Here is a 15,657-nt window from a genome sequence, read left to right as displayed (position 1 = left end):
AGGAATTAAGAAGTGGTTGAGGGCAACAGCCTCCGCTTCTGGCCTGAAGAGAGAGAGGACACAGCCTGAGACAGCTCAGTGGAAAAGCTTTGTTTAAATAAAACTCAGGTTTGTTTGGAAGGCTGAGTTTGTGGGGTGCAGTACACCAGCTTCGAAACAATGTTCTTATCTTCTCACAGAGATGCTAAAACTCTGTCTGGGCTGTACCACTTCAGACTGCCGCTGGGAGTCTCTGATGATTAAATGCTTCTTCATACAAAATAATCCTCTCTTTCCAGTTAATGATATGTCAAGCAGAACAGTTATTAACTAGCATCATCCTAGTTTTCTATGTGGAGTGACTACTGTTGTGGGTGTTTTTTATGGAGGAATGTCCAATCATATGCCCCACCCCAGTCTGAAATGTTAAGATTTTACCACCTCAGTCCAAACCATGCCTCAGAGGAGCAAAACCTAGTACACACATTCAGAACACTATTTTCACATTTCATATTCAAAAACTACTCTTGTACACATTAGACTCATGTATATGGCCAAACTAGTTCCATATATTAATTTTCTTTAGAAAAGCCAAAGTAAACAAAGCCAGGGAACAAGGGGGATAATATACATATACCAAAATTCTGTCTTGCAATTGTCAATATATCTGTGAGTGCATTTTGCTCCTTAATGAGCTCTCTTCAGGCATTCAAACTCCATGCAAAGGTGGCCCATAAGTTAGGGCAGGCAGCGGGGCTGATCCCCAGTTTTGACCCTCTGTCAAACTCCCAGCCAGACATTCAAACTGATGTGTTGTTGTTTTTAAAGCTCTTCTTTTCTTTTCTTTCTTTGTTGTGTTCTGGTGATGGAATTACTGCTCCAACCTCTGTGTGTTTTTCCAGAGCGCATGTGTAAAAGGAGCAGAGTTCTGTGCATGCTCCTTTTTTCTCTTTTGCTCTGGCCACCTGCTCTAATCCTCTGGCATCCCAGGCAGGTTGTCGGTCCTCCTGCACTGCCTGGATGCCGTATATGGTCATACCTTGCTCCTTTCGCTGTCCTTCTCTACAAATTGATTTAATGAATTTGACTTAATGAATTCGCTTCAACCCCTCTTACCTCCAATTAGATAAAGACTATATATTAGCGATGTCAGAGAATTCCACCATGGATCTCGGTGAGGCCGAATGCCAGTGCATTCAGCCCCCCGAAATCCATGGCGGAATGAAGCCCCCACCCCCCCACCCCATGAAAGGCGCGCGAAACGGAGCACTTACCTGTTACCATCTGCGCTGACTTTCGAATGGCGGCCGCAGCGCGGCCGCCATTCGCTTCCTCATCATAGCTGTGATAGGCTACGTAAATAATTATGTAGCCTATCACGGCTAACGCAGGGACACCATTTGCATCCCTGCAGAGGCCATGATAGGCTACGTAAGTATTTACGTAGCCTATCACAGCAAGCTAAAAAAAAAAAGCGTACGCAAATGGCAGCGGCTATTGGTGGCTGCCATTTGTGTTCCCCTTTTTTCGCTGTTTTAGCCTATGTAAATATTTACGTAAGCTATTACTGCGAAAAAAAGGGGAACGCTAATAGCGTAGTGGGCGCTGTTTGCGTTCCTTTTTTTTTTCCGCCATAATAGCTTAAGTAAATATTTACGAAGGCTAAAACAGCAAAAAAAAGGGAATGCAAATGGCGGCTGTTGTAGCCGCCGCCATTTGCGTATGCTGTTTTTTTTTTCCTGCAGGCTGCCCAGCCGCCGGATGTCCGGCTGCGGGTGGCCCCAGCCGACAGCTTCGCGGAAACTCGGCGGAGCAGAGCCGGCCGGATTAGGATTTCGGGGGGATGTGCAGAGCGCCTCCCCCCTACCGCGAATCACCCGATCGAAAAGGTAAGTGACTTTCGTACATCCCTACTATAGACGCCATTCCCATGACTGGGATAAAGAGTGGGATCTCTCCGCAGTTCAGCTCAGCTACAGAGCAATCGGTATCCCCATCATGATGCACTGGCTGGGAGATTTAAACCTCCCCACCCAGTGTGTCAGGATGGGGATGAAAATGCCTCCCTTATCTGATCTGCATGAATCAGCAGGGGAGTGGGTGCGGCTGTCTGTGAAGCTGTGTGTGAATGTAAGGATGAAGGAGGAGTGAGAGAAAGAATGGTGTGTGTATGTATGTGTGTGAAAAATGCCAACATTGCTTCTGCTCACTTTGGAGGGTGGCCTCACCCACTCCTGGCAAACATCCCTCCCTCCCCACCAGGCTCATGGGCACCAGCCACACCGATCCCATGTAAACTGTGCTCAAGGAGGGAAGCAGGGATGAGTGTGCTACCCCCACCCCCTCCATCATTTTTCTCATCACCCTCTAGAGAGGAAGGGCAACTATGTGCAGCAGACAAAGAGTTCTAAATCTCTGGGAGATTCTCCATGGATAGACAAGGCTCTCCATTGCACACAGCCACCCTTCATGTGTAGAGTGCAACAAGAATGGCAATGGAGGTGGGGGCGAGGGAGATCTGGCATGTCCCCACTCCTCCTCCTTGTGGTTACACCAGATTAGAATGCCTGGACAGAACTGTTGTCTAGTTAAATTCCAGGCCAGGTATGAAAAAGCACTATGACTTCAGAAAAGGATTTGATTCGCGTTGTGTTTGCCTGTGTTCCCCCCACCCAAAAAGATATGTGTTTATTTGCTCCAAAAATATCCACTCACAGATTTTATCTGGAATTCTTGTAACAGATTTGCCTGAAACAAAACTTCCTTTTTATGGAAGTCATAAAAAGAGGCAAACAATTGTTTTATCATTTATCAAACAAATATAGTATCGACATGGAGTTGTCACAAAACGCATACCTGCATAAATAGCAGTCATATAATGTCATTGTTATTCTCAGCGTTGATCCATTTAGGGCACAATCCTATGCATGTTTAGACAGGAAACTATCCTACAATTCCCAGCATACCCCAGCAAGGGTTGCAGCATTAACGTTTACACTTAAGGCGTCCATTCTAGAATCATTTAAGTCCCATTGAATTCAGTGGTGTAAGTTAGTTGCCACTAGACTCAGTCCCATGAGTTTAAACCTCACCTTCCCTGTCATTTCTCTTCCCTCTCCCTCATGCTGCTCAGCAGATGGTTGCAAAAGAGGTGAACAACTCCTGGGAGTGTGTGTGTGTGTGTGTGTGTGTGTGTGTGTGATGAAAGAAAGAGACAGGGATGTATGTAAATGTTTATGGGGTGTGAATGGGATTTATATTTGTGTGTGTGAATGGTGTATGGGTGCGTATGTGTGCACAAATGGTGTGTGTGAATTTTTAGCTCTGGTCCTGCCCATGACCTCTCTGTGGCCCCACCACTGTGAGAATGTAGTGGGGGAGGTGGGGGACACTTCACTCTGCTGTAAACTCTTACTGGCTTTGGAAGACAATCTCTGAAATGTATCCAAGATCTGTTACTGGTTTCAGAAGAACCCATTGCGGCTAGGCAAATGGATCCCTTTCCCCAAAACTTCACCAATCATTTTGCTGATTGAGAAGTAAAATGAAGCATTTCAGTGATTTGGTTGACAAGAACCAAAGCATGGTGCAAAATTACTGGCAACAGTGATCACTCTCCCAGCCCTCGCTCTGATTTAGCTTCATGACCATCCCCTATGAATATGTCTGAAGCCAGAAGAGAGTGAGGACATTACTTGTTGTAATGGAGTCTAGTGGGTAAAAATAAATTCATATGTTCTTTAAAAAATGGGACCCACAAGTAGGGATGGGTGAACCCACCGACATGGGGCGGGGGGGAAACGCATGGAAATCTGGGCCACTTGGGACTTACTGGATTTCCCCGGAGCCCTGGTGCATCCACCAGATTTTGCTGCATGACTTTCCGGCTTTGAACAAGGCCAGATATGGTTATGGTAGCTGCCATTAGCCTATCTCAGGAAAATTACGGCTGTAATTATGCCATTTGCAGCCATAAAGCACTTACTTCTATTTAAATTGTGGCCATAAGCACTTTACAGATGCAATTTATGTAGAAGTAAGTGCTTTATGCAAATGGCGTAATTACGGCTGTAATTTTCCCGAGATAGGCTCGTGGCAGCTGCCATTAGCATATCTGGCCTTGTTTAAAGCTGGAAAGATGCCCTGCGTGGAATCTAGATAGGGATGTACGAAAGTCACTTACCTTTTCAAAGGGTCACATTCGCGGTGGGGGGGAGGCGCTCCATCCCTCCCCTTGAAATTCTCTCCGGCCAGCTCCACTCCGCAGAGATTCCATGGAGCCGCCGGCCGGGGCCGCCCACAACCGGACATCCGGACGCTGGGCAACCTGCAGGGATGCAAATGGCCTATTTACGTAGCCTATCATGGCAAATAAATATTTACATAGCCTATCATGGCAAAAAAACAAACAAACAGCGAACACAAATGGCAGCGGCTACGGCAGCTGCCATTTGGGTTCCCTTATTTTTTTGCCATTTTAGCCTACATAAATATTTACGTAGGCTACTATGGCAAAAAAAAAAAAGGAACGCAAATGGTGGCCACTACGCCATTTGCGTTACTTTTTTTTTTTTTGCTGTAATAGCCTACATAAATATTTTCGTAGGCTAAAACGGCAAAAGAAAAAGGGAACGCAAATGGCAGCCTCCATAGCAGCCGCCATTTGCATTCCCTTAGTTTTGCCGTGGTAGGCTACGTAAATACTTATGTAGCCTATCACAGCTTCCGCAGGGACCCAATTAGCGTCCCTGCATTAGCCGTGATAGGCTATGTAAGTATTTTCGTAGCCTATCATGGCTATATGGAAGAAGCCAGTGGCAGCTGCAGACGCGGCTGCCATTCGCAAGTTAGAGCGGACGGCAGCAGGTTAGGGATGGCGGAGAATTTCTCCCCGAAACTTCAGGGGGCCGAGCACCAACGTGTTCGGCCCCCCGAACAAGTTTCGGGGAGAAATCCTCCGAACCCCCCCGCACCCCGCACCCCGCCCGGGACGGGACTTACCTTCACCGAATGTCCCTCCCGGCGGTGGTCCGGCCGGCGGTTCGGCGGGTGTTCGAGCGGGGCGGGAACACCCGCTCGGGGTGTTCGAGTGGGGTGGGAACACCTGCTCGGGGTGTTCGAGTGGGGCGGGCTGCCGCCATTGCAATAAAAGAAAAAAAAACGCCCCCTGATAGGCTACGTGACGATTAACGTAGCCTATCACGGCTAGATCTGCCAAGTCAGCCGTGATAGGCTACATCAATCGTCACGTAGCTTATCACGGGTGACTTTAAAAAAAAAAAAGCGCGTACGGATAATGGCGGCCCCCATAGGGAGCCGCCATTCCCGTTCCTTATTTGGTCGCTGTAGTCTACGTAAAGATTTACGTAGACTACGGCGAAAATAAGGGCAACACTATTTGCGTTGCCCTTATTTTCACCGTAGTCTACGTAAAGATTTACGTAGACTACAGCGACCAAATAAGGAACGCGAATGGCGGCTCCCTATGGGGGCCGCCATTAACGTACGCGCTTTTTTTTTTTTTAAGTCACCCATGATAGGCTACGTGATGATTGACGTAGCCTATCACGGCTGACTTGGCAGATCTAGCCGTGATAGGCTACGTTAATCATCACGTAGCCTATCAGGGGGCGTTTGTTTGTTTTTTTTAAACTTTCGTGTTCGCGGCCGGGCGAGGAGGGAAGCCTCCTCCCCGGCCTGAATTTTGGCTGGGGCAAGGCGGGAAGCCTCCCCCCCGACCTGAATTTCAGCCGGGGCGAGGCGGGAAGCCTCCACCCCTGGCCTGAACTTCGCAGGGGGAGCAGCGAAGCGCCTCCCCCCCACCGCAAACATCCTTCGAGGACAGGTAAGGGACTTTCATCCACCCCTACAGCAGGTAGGTGCTTTGTTCTGGGCTCATTTCGCAGGGGGGCGGAGGGGCTTTGTTCCTGCATGGATTTCGGGGGGCCGAATGCACTGGCATTCAGCCTCACCGAGATCCATGACAGAATTCTCTGACATCCCTAAATCTAGAGGATGTGCAGGTAGGGATGGTGGAGAACTCCTCCACGGACTCCAGTGAGGCCAGGTTCTTTAGAATCTGGCCCCCTGGAGTCCATGGTGGAACAGACTACCCACCACCACCACCCGAAATCCCCCCCGGAACGGACCTACCTGGCAGCTCCAGCTCCGGCGGCTTTGGTGGTGGCGGCGACAGCAACGGCAGCAGCTCCAGGTCATCTTCCAGCCACTGCCAGGCTGCGGCCGCAAATGGTGGCTGCTATGCCGGCCGCCATTTGCTTCCCTGCCAAGCCGTGATAGGCTACGTAAGTATCTACGTAGCCTATCACGGCAAAAGGCAGGGATGCAAATGGCGACCGCTATGGCATTTGCGCCCCTGTTCCTGGCCGTGATAGGCTACATAGATATTTACATAGCCTATCATGGCTTGACAGGGACGCAAATGGCGGCCGGCGTAGCAGCCGCCATTTGCAGCCACAGCCCGGCAGGAGCCAGAAGTCCGGCAGCTCTGCAGTCTTGCTGCAAAGCAGAGCTGGCCGGGGAGGATTCCAGGGGGGAGGGATGGATCGCCTCCCCCACCACCGTGGACTGCCGGCCAGAACAGGGTAAGTGTTTCGCACACCCCTACGTGCAGGTGAGTAGGGCCAACCTGCTGCAGACTTGGCAGGACGGATTCTTGGGAATCCAGCCTCATTGGAGTCCACAGCGGATTTCTCCAGCGTCTCTAGCCACAAGCAGCAATCCCCACAGCCACCAGAACTATGAAAAAGGTGGTAGCAGCAAAATAGGTAAGTGGGAGCAGTTTCATAAACCTTTGATGCCCTTCCTCTTAAGCTTCACTTTCAAGCCAAGAAAACTTCTAAAAAGAATTTATAGCTCAGTTCTAATTGTGGTTGCCACTTACTCCTATGGTAAAAATTAAAGTGAAGCACTTGGGATATTGTTTTTATGATGGGAGATATAGTCCCCTGACACTGGGTGGCCTGGCCTCTATGGAGAGGGCTTCCATAGGGTGCAGCAACACTCTATGTCTAGAACACATACAGATACATTGCTTCTCCCTAAGCCTTGTAATTTATTAGTTACCACATATTTCATAATGATGGGCATTTGCACATATATAATATGTGGTACAATGAAGGGTGTTCTGAAGGATACAGCCAGTCCATTGGTTCTTTGTGCACAATCCATCCTACTGTATAAAAGGAAAATTAATACAGTTATGAAATATGTATGACTTCTTATGAGATATGGGGGGAAACCTGCAGCCTCACCAGATATAAGTAAGAGACCAATCCTATGGCCGCCAGACACTGTCTAGACGACCAAAGGATTTTTTGGTTTCTGGAAACTGAGGTAATCTGACGATTCTGACCTCAGCTTCCAGAAACCATGCCCCCCGCCCCCTCGTAGCTGGCACAGTTCTTTCCACGCCACCACTATCTCCATGCTCATAAATGGAGCAAGGACAGAGCACAAGGGGGGCGGCCCTGGGGGCAGGGAGGAGACTGCAGAAGCCGCTTTAGACAGCTTCCTATTGGGTCTCCAGGCCCTTTCCCTCTCCCTCCCTGGAGCCATGGCTAGAGACACAAAAACTCACATCTAGCCACAAATGCAGGCTGGCTGGGGCATGGGAGAGAAGATCCCCTCCATGCTCCAACTGCCCTGCATTGGATAGGCATCAGCCTTCGGGTTTGGAGGCTGACGTCTGTCTCAATAGGACTGTGCCCTAAAACAATTATTTAAGCTGATTTATTAAACTCTTCTCAAGATTGCCATTTACTTATTTATGTTTGTATCTGGCAATATCTTTAATCCTCCAACCTTGACTGAAGAACCCATTTCCAGATCAACAATCCACCATCTTCAGCAGGGCTGGGGAACCTCTTTCAGCCAAGGGCTGAATTACATTTTGGAGAAGCTCTCGGGGGCTGCATTCCAGTGCTGGGTGGAGCCAAAGGCAAAGGGGGGCCAGGCCAGAATACCAGCATGTTTTAGTTTAACAGCCTTACTGCCAGTAACAGGCATATCAACCTTTTTGAGTTTTTCTACATGATGCATTTATTGTGCATTTGTCATTCCCTACTCACAGTTGTTTATGGGTTCTTTAGATGACATTGTGACGCTCCAGTTTTGCTTCTGTTTTTAAACAACACTTTTGCCATGTATTTTTAGAGCAGGGAAAATGCAGTATTATTATTGAAAGTGAAAGAAAAGTTTTTCCCACTTGTGTAATTGAGCTGTTCTGCCATACGACAGTGCCAGTTACAGATTATGTCGTGAAAAGCAGGAAAGGAAACACTTTTTGACCAGGTTCACTCAATCACCACAGCCCATTGTTATTTATTTCAGTGGGTTGCAGTGCCCATGGGTGCCAGGCTGCTGATGGAAGCTCCCTACCATGGCTTCTCATGTCATCCAAACCAACCCACAATCCCATAACAGGCTATGGATTCTGGGTGGTTTGTTAACCACCCTAACAGCCCACCCTTGCCAAGTTTGGATGACATGAGACGCCACCCTAGGGATGCTGGAGAAATTCGAGAGGGACTAAAATGAGTTCAGATTTCAAAGAATCCAACCTGCCAAATCCACTGTGGACCAGCCTCCTCAGGCCACACAGAGTCTGTGGACTTCCGGATCTTTTTCTTTACTTTCCTGAAATTATAGGAAATATGCACGTTTCTTCTGAGACTAGCAAATATATTCAGGGAAAAGTTGAATGGAATGGGGGACAATACGCTAAATGTTACGTACTAAGGGAAATTATGTAAATTGTTGCGAAGCCTCTTACAGAATTGAGTATTTTTCCACAACAAAAAACAATTCGAATCCCTCTGTGAGTGGACGATGAAAGAAAAAGCACCTGACAATCCATGAAACAGAGACAGAACAGATTTTACACAGTCCATGCATCCCTAGCTGTACCTGGCAATGGTAATTAGGGAAATTAGCCAACATGGCTGGCATCCGCAGGGGTGGTTAACAAGTCACAGTGGCTTATAGCTTATTAACCACCTTTGTGTCATGTGAACTGGCCCTTGTAGTGCTCAGATAGCAATTCTGTGATGGGACTGAAAGTGGCTACAGTGGAATAACAGCCTCATCTAGAAATGCTCTTAGATTGTGAAAAAAACTGCACAAAAGCCAGGAAACCACCGAACAACTGGCTGTTGAGAGGAAGGGGGTGAGATCATTTGGGGAGTCCCTGGAGAGCCCCGGATCAACAGTCTTATTTTCCTTAGACCTGTTTTATTGTGCAGGATTAATTTGCCAAGATGCAGAGTGTGTGTATGTGTGTGTGTGTGTGTGTCTAACTATATCTCCATACACACACACACCCTATCTCTCTCTCTCTCTCTCTCTCTCTCTCCATATATATATATATATATATATATATATATATATACACACACACACACACCCCATATCTATCTATCTATCTATCTATCTATCTATCTATCTATCTATCTATCTCCAGATAGATAGATAGATAGATAGATAGATAGATAGATAGATATGGTTTTTCCAATAAATATGGTGTGTTCATTTGATACTGACAAAATCATTTTGATAGATGTTGTTTCTTTTCCATTTTTCAAATGCCTTGCTACCGTCTTAAACTATCTCAGGCAGGGGCTTGAACGTTTTACAAGTAGTTAACAGGAAACACAACTGACCTCTCTGTTTGTGATCTCTGTGTGGTTTCCAAAACAGGCTCACACCTCTTCCTCAAAGGGAGATATACTGGCCCATGTATGGGGGAACTATACACCCACCTTGAAGAAATGCTGCTGCCCTCAGCTCCTCCTTTCCAAGAGTACGGGTTCAACTCAACTCTGAGGAGGTTGTGGATAGCGTAGCAACTTTGGCTCTCTAGACACTTTCTGTATTTTCAGTGAATGAACTACATTGTAGATGCATAATTCTCCATCCCTTTAATCATGAAGGAAGGAATCCACCCTTTGATTGTTGTTCATACTTGGCAGTTAAACCTGGCACAATTTCATAGAGCTACAAACAGAGGTTTGTGGGCCTTTTGAATTGTAATTAATCCAATGCACTCTAATTCATGAAATTTCCAAAGTAGGTGAAGAACAACATGTTCTAGCAGTAGTTAATAATTTAAATAATTTAAACCATATTACCTTCATTAAACAGTGCTGTTAACTTAGTATAGGCAGTTGTTCTGTACATATTGAAACTCAGTAATTATCTCTTTAGACATTTTATTTGCAAGATCAACAATCACTAATGCATGGTAGAAGTTTGCTGCAGCTTAGAGAAGGAGAATACTTCTTGCAGTAAACTGGACTGGGTTGTACGGGAACTTTTTTTTTTTTACATCAGATCTCAAACATACGGAACGTGCTTGCTATATGCTCTTAGGGAGCTATCCTATGACCACTAGACAGCATCTAAGGGGCGGCCCTAAGGTATTTTGGATTCCCTGATCCAAGGTCGGAGACAGCGCTCTGACCTCAAAGGCGGGAATCAGAGCTCTGACACCCCTCCTCCACCTTGCAGCTGCAGCAGAAAGAATCACACCAGCTGCACTCTGAGGTCAGGAACTTGACCTCAGAGAATGGGAGAAGGTGTCATTTCAGTGGACAGGGAGGGGAGGAAACTGGAGTGCCCAGGATATGAGTTATCCTGAGGACTCTTCAGCTTCCTTCCCTCTCCCTCCAAAGCACCTCAGCTAGATGAGCAAAAAAGCCCATCTACCCAAAAATGCAGGGGAAGAGAACAGGGAGGAGAAGATCGCCTCCACCACTCCTCCCTCCCTGCATCAGATGATTGAGAGCCCCTGAGTTCAGGGGCTTATGATCATTGAGTGTACAACCCGTAAGACTGCACCCTCAATCAATAGTTTCATAATTTGTTCCAGGAGTCTGTGGGAAGCTTAGTAGAGGGTACCTCAGTGAGAAAATTAGTCATGACTGATAAGCTTGCCTATGTCTTCTGGTCTTCTCATTCAATGGAAAGGAATGTGGTGAAAGAGACTGCTGGATGCCTTCCAGGGCATAATCACATCATGTTGGGTGACAATGATGTCTGATAGGCTTGACCAGACTTCTGTGTGAAGTGACTTTGCACCTGAGGGGTGGGAACAATACTACCAAAACATACCAGTGTATTGGAGCTTGAAGCCCTTACTGCCAGTAACTAAGCTTTAGGAGAGACATTTCAATCTTTTAGAATAGTGGGGGGAAATGCACAAAAGCCAGGAAGCCATCAGTCAATCCATCAGTGATCAGGAGAAAGAGGGTGTGGTCATTTGGGGATCCTAGAGAGCTGGACTTGGAACCCCAGGTAGGCCAGATTTGGCCCCCAGGCCTGAGGTGCTGCTATAATTCCTTCTCCATGTTCATCACCACTAGAGATGAGCAGAACCCGCTGGTTGGGTTTCATAATTAATTTCATTATAGTAATTAATTACGAATTGGCTACTATATTTGTGTGTCTTCAGCATTCTGTGGTCTGAGCATGTTTTAAGATTGGAATTTCGGTCTTCTTTGTAATGTTCTATTGCAGAAGTCTGTCACAAGCTAGGTCTCATGGGGGTGGTCCCTGACGGGTATTAAAACTGGACTAACTAGTTCTGTATCTCCTTCCAGTCCAGGGCAATAATATTCCCATTAGCTTATGTGGACCATTTGATCTCCTATCCTTAAAAGACAGTTATGCTTCTAAGGGCACAATCCTGTGCATGTTTAGACAGAAAAAAAGGTCATGGCTGGCTGGGGCATGCTGGGAGTTGTAGGCCTTTTTTCTGTCTAAACATGCATAGGGCTGTACCTTAGATAATGCATTCCGACTGGACTTCGCTCCCTTAAAATTCCTTTGTCTACCCAAGCAATTTAAATTTTAAAAGAAGACAATTCTTTTCTGGCTACAACATATTTTCCAAAGCAACAGGATAGCATAATCCTCAGTGTATTTACTCAGAAGTTAGTCCTACTGTGTTCAATGGGATTTATTTCAAAATCATTGTGTATTTAGGACTGCAACTATATGCCACTTACTAGGGAGTGAGTCCTATTGAAGTCAGTGGGATTTACTTCCAAGTAAATATGCGCAGAATTAGGCTACATGAAACATTGGGTAAAATTACTGTAGAAAGTCTGTCCATCTTTCTGCAAGGGCAGCAGCCTCTCATCACTTTGGTGGTGGTGAATCGAGCTTTGAATTGATTCAAATAAAATACTGAGTACTGAATCGAGCTTTGAATTGATTCAAATACTAAGCACTGAATCGAGCTTTGAATTGATCCAAATACTGAGTACTGAATCAAGCTTTGGTTTGTTAGGACCAAACTACATATCACCTTAACTGCCTAGTTGTGCCCTTGAATGCAAGCTTCTTTTTCAGAAATTGCTAGCACAGGGCTCCCAGTCTGGATCAGCAGAGGGGGGCGGGGGCATTACTATGATCCCAATCTGGATGGGAGAGCATGTCTGCAATTTGCTTTCCAAAAACAGATCCTAATAATGTTCTAGTATTGTATTGCTCTGTTGGATATTTAATTAGAGATTGTTTTTTATTCCTTTATTATTGTTGTATTTTTGTTTTTGTTTTTATTTTTGTTTTGTTAGCCAATTTAGGTATCTCCATTTCAGAGAAGGAGAATAGGGTATTAATCCCTATATAAATAAATATCTTTATTGTTTCTCAGTCCTGGCACACAAAAACACATATATCTCCCTCCACCAGTTCAGGAGCTCCAGGGTAAGAAAGAGTTGACCCTCAGACTGTAGCAAAGAGCAATTCTTTATTGCAAGAAGGTTTATCATTTTATTTGACCAGAGGGCTTAGATGAGGCCTTATCTGTCCCGTTAGAAAGAACATTTGGCTCTACTTGTAATATACGTATTATTTATATCAGTGGCTGATCCAATTTGTCACTGTAGTTTATCTGCCACTCTCTTTCCATGCAGGCTACTGTCTGGGACCTTTGCCTGAACTCTTTTCAGAATATTAGAAGATTTGTTGCAGCACAAGGGGTATGGTCTACCTAGAGGAAAGCCCATAAATCATCAGATTTACAGATTACAAATGTACAGCGTTTCTTAAACCTATCTTTGATCTCTCTCTTTCTCTCTCTCTTCTTGCTTATGGGTATACTTAAATACTACAGCTTCATGGTATCTAGGAGCACTTTGTGTCTGATGGTCATTTTAGCATTTTCACAGATATAACTTCACCTGGGCAGGGTTTAATTTGAGCCATCACACATCTGACTTTCCTTAAAAATCTAATGTCAGGTCCAAGCTCTGGAATATGTTAGTCAAGTACAGAAGAGAGGGCATGTTCAGGGAGCCTCACCATTCCTCGGCATACTTGCTCAGTTTCGTCACTTTAACAAGCCCGTGCAGCTAGGGATGTCAGAGAATTCTGCCACGGATCTTGGTGAGGCCGAATGCCAGTGCATTGGGCCCCCCGAACTCCATGGCAGAACGGCCTGCCACCCCCCTGCCCCCCCGCAGATCCCCCCTGGGACGAGACTTACCTGGGGTGGATCTTCCGGGCGGCGGCGGCTGTGGCGGCGGGTCTTCCGGCTGGTCTTCTGCCATTTGCAGTCTTGTGTAAAAAAAAAAAAAAAAAAAAGTGATCAGCTATGTAAAGATTTACGTAGCCTATCATGGCTGGGTTTTAAAAAAAACAACCACCTGCGTACGCAAATGGCGGCGGCTACAGCCGCCACCATTTACGTTCCTTATTTTTGGCCGTCTTAGTCTACGAAAATATTTACGTAGACTATGATGGCGAAAATAAAGGGGGCCACAAATAGCGTAGCGGGCGCTATTTGCGTCCCTTTTTGATTCACCGTTTTAGCCTACGTAAATATTTACGTAGGCTAAAACGGTGAATCAAAAAGGGACGCAAATAGCGCCCACTATGCTATTTGCATTCCTCTTTATTTTCGCCGTCATAGTCTACGTAAATATTTATGTAGACTAAGATGGCCAAAAATAAGGAACACAAATGGCGGCGGCCGTAGCCGCTGCCATTTGCGTATGCGGGTTTGGTTTTGTTTTTTTCCCAGAGCCCTCTGCAGCCAGAAATCTGGCTGCGGACGGCTCTGGCCTGGCTGAGCCTGGCCGGCTGCTCTGCAGAGTGCAGCCGGCTGTGGAGGATTCCAGGGGGGAGGAACGGATAGCCTCCCCCCCCCGTCAAGGATTCCGGGGGGAGGGACGGAACGCCTCCCCCCCCCCCCCGCGGAAAGGTAAGAGACTTTCGTACATCCCTACGTGCAGCGCAGTCTTAAAGGTGGCTGCTCCCAAAGAAGTCCAACTGAGTCCAGAGTTAGTGTTAACACAGGGTTGTCCACTGGGAAATCTGGTTCTTTTTTTTTGCTCAACAGAGTTCCGCAGCGTGTATGGCTCAATTTGTGTTTGTGAACCTGAGCTGCAGGCTTTCCCCTGATCTCAGGAACTTTTTTTTGCACATTCAGGTTCCACAATGTGTGCAAATCTCTGAGCAACTTTGCAAATCTCTGAGCAATTTGTGCAAATTCAAGCTCAATGTGCACAAATTGCCCAGAAATTTGAGCAAATTGCAGAACCTATGGGAAAAATGCACAAAATGTCCAGAACAATCCACAAACTGGCCCAACCTGCTGCAGACTTAGTCAGGTGCCACAGTGGGAACTGGATTATTCTGACGTCCCTAATATTGGGTGATATTGTAATTCCATAAGGGTGGCCAAGGGTCCTCTTTTACAGAAGATAGATCTATTTGAAGGGCTGCCACAGGACGGTCCCCTATTTTGAAGGCATCTTCTATTTGAAGGGCTGTCCAGTCCATGTCCAGTATAAATATACAGAAGCATCAGATGGAAGAGCAGGGCCTTGAAGTTGCCCATTAACAGTGAGCACCTGGGCAGCAGACTGAGCAAGGCACACAGGTCATCTGGTCACAGTCTTCCACACTATGGTGAGATGTACCTAGGGATGGATGCCCATCACCACATCTGGGTTCTCTGGGTGCCCATTGAGCCCTTGGCCCAACTTGCACACCCCCAGACCCATGCCCGAGCCACCCCCAGACCCATGCCCGAGCCCCGCTCACTGAGCCACTCACACTCACCCCAGGCCCATCCAGCAAGCTCTTTTGTGGAAAGAAATGGTGATCATGAAAATGTGCACATTTGATATTACACAAAATGGTGCCATGAATGACTGATGTATGCAAGATTGCAGGTGTATATGGGCCATTTATGCCTGTAATCTTACGTATATTGGCCCTTCATGGAACCATTTTGCATAAGATCAAATGTGCTCATTTTCAAGATCACCTGTTTTCACAAAATGGCAATCTCAAAGCTCGCTAGACAGGCCTAGGGTGAGCATGGGTGGTTTGGTGAGCGCGGGGGGGATCTCAAGTAAAGCAGGGGGCTCAGCAGGTGCAGCTTGGGTAGGGATGGCAGAGAAATCTGCCACGGACTCCAATGAGGATGGATTCTTTAGACTCTGGCCCCCCGGAGTCCATGGCAGCATGGACTGCTCCCCCCACCACCACCCCGCAAAGTCCGGTCGGGACGGACCCTACCAGGTGCCAGCCGGTTTGGGTCCGCCGTCTTTGGTCCGCAGCCATCCACTGCCAGTCTGAGGACACAAATGGCATCCAGCGTAGCGGATGCCATTTGCGTCCCTGCCTTTGGCCGTGATAGGCTAC

Source organism: Heloderma suspectum, chromosome 7, assembly GCF_057233095.1.
Source record: "Heloderma suspectum isolate Gila_16-S chromosome 7, 16-S_ref, whole genome shotgun sequence".
In the NCBI taxonomy this organism is placed as follows: domain Eukaryota; kingdom Metazoa; phylum Chordata; class Lepidosauria; order Squamata; family Helodermatidae; genus Heloderma; species Heloderma suspectum.
This window is presented reverse-complemented; position numbering follows the sequence as displayed.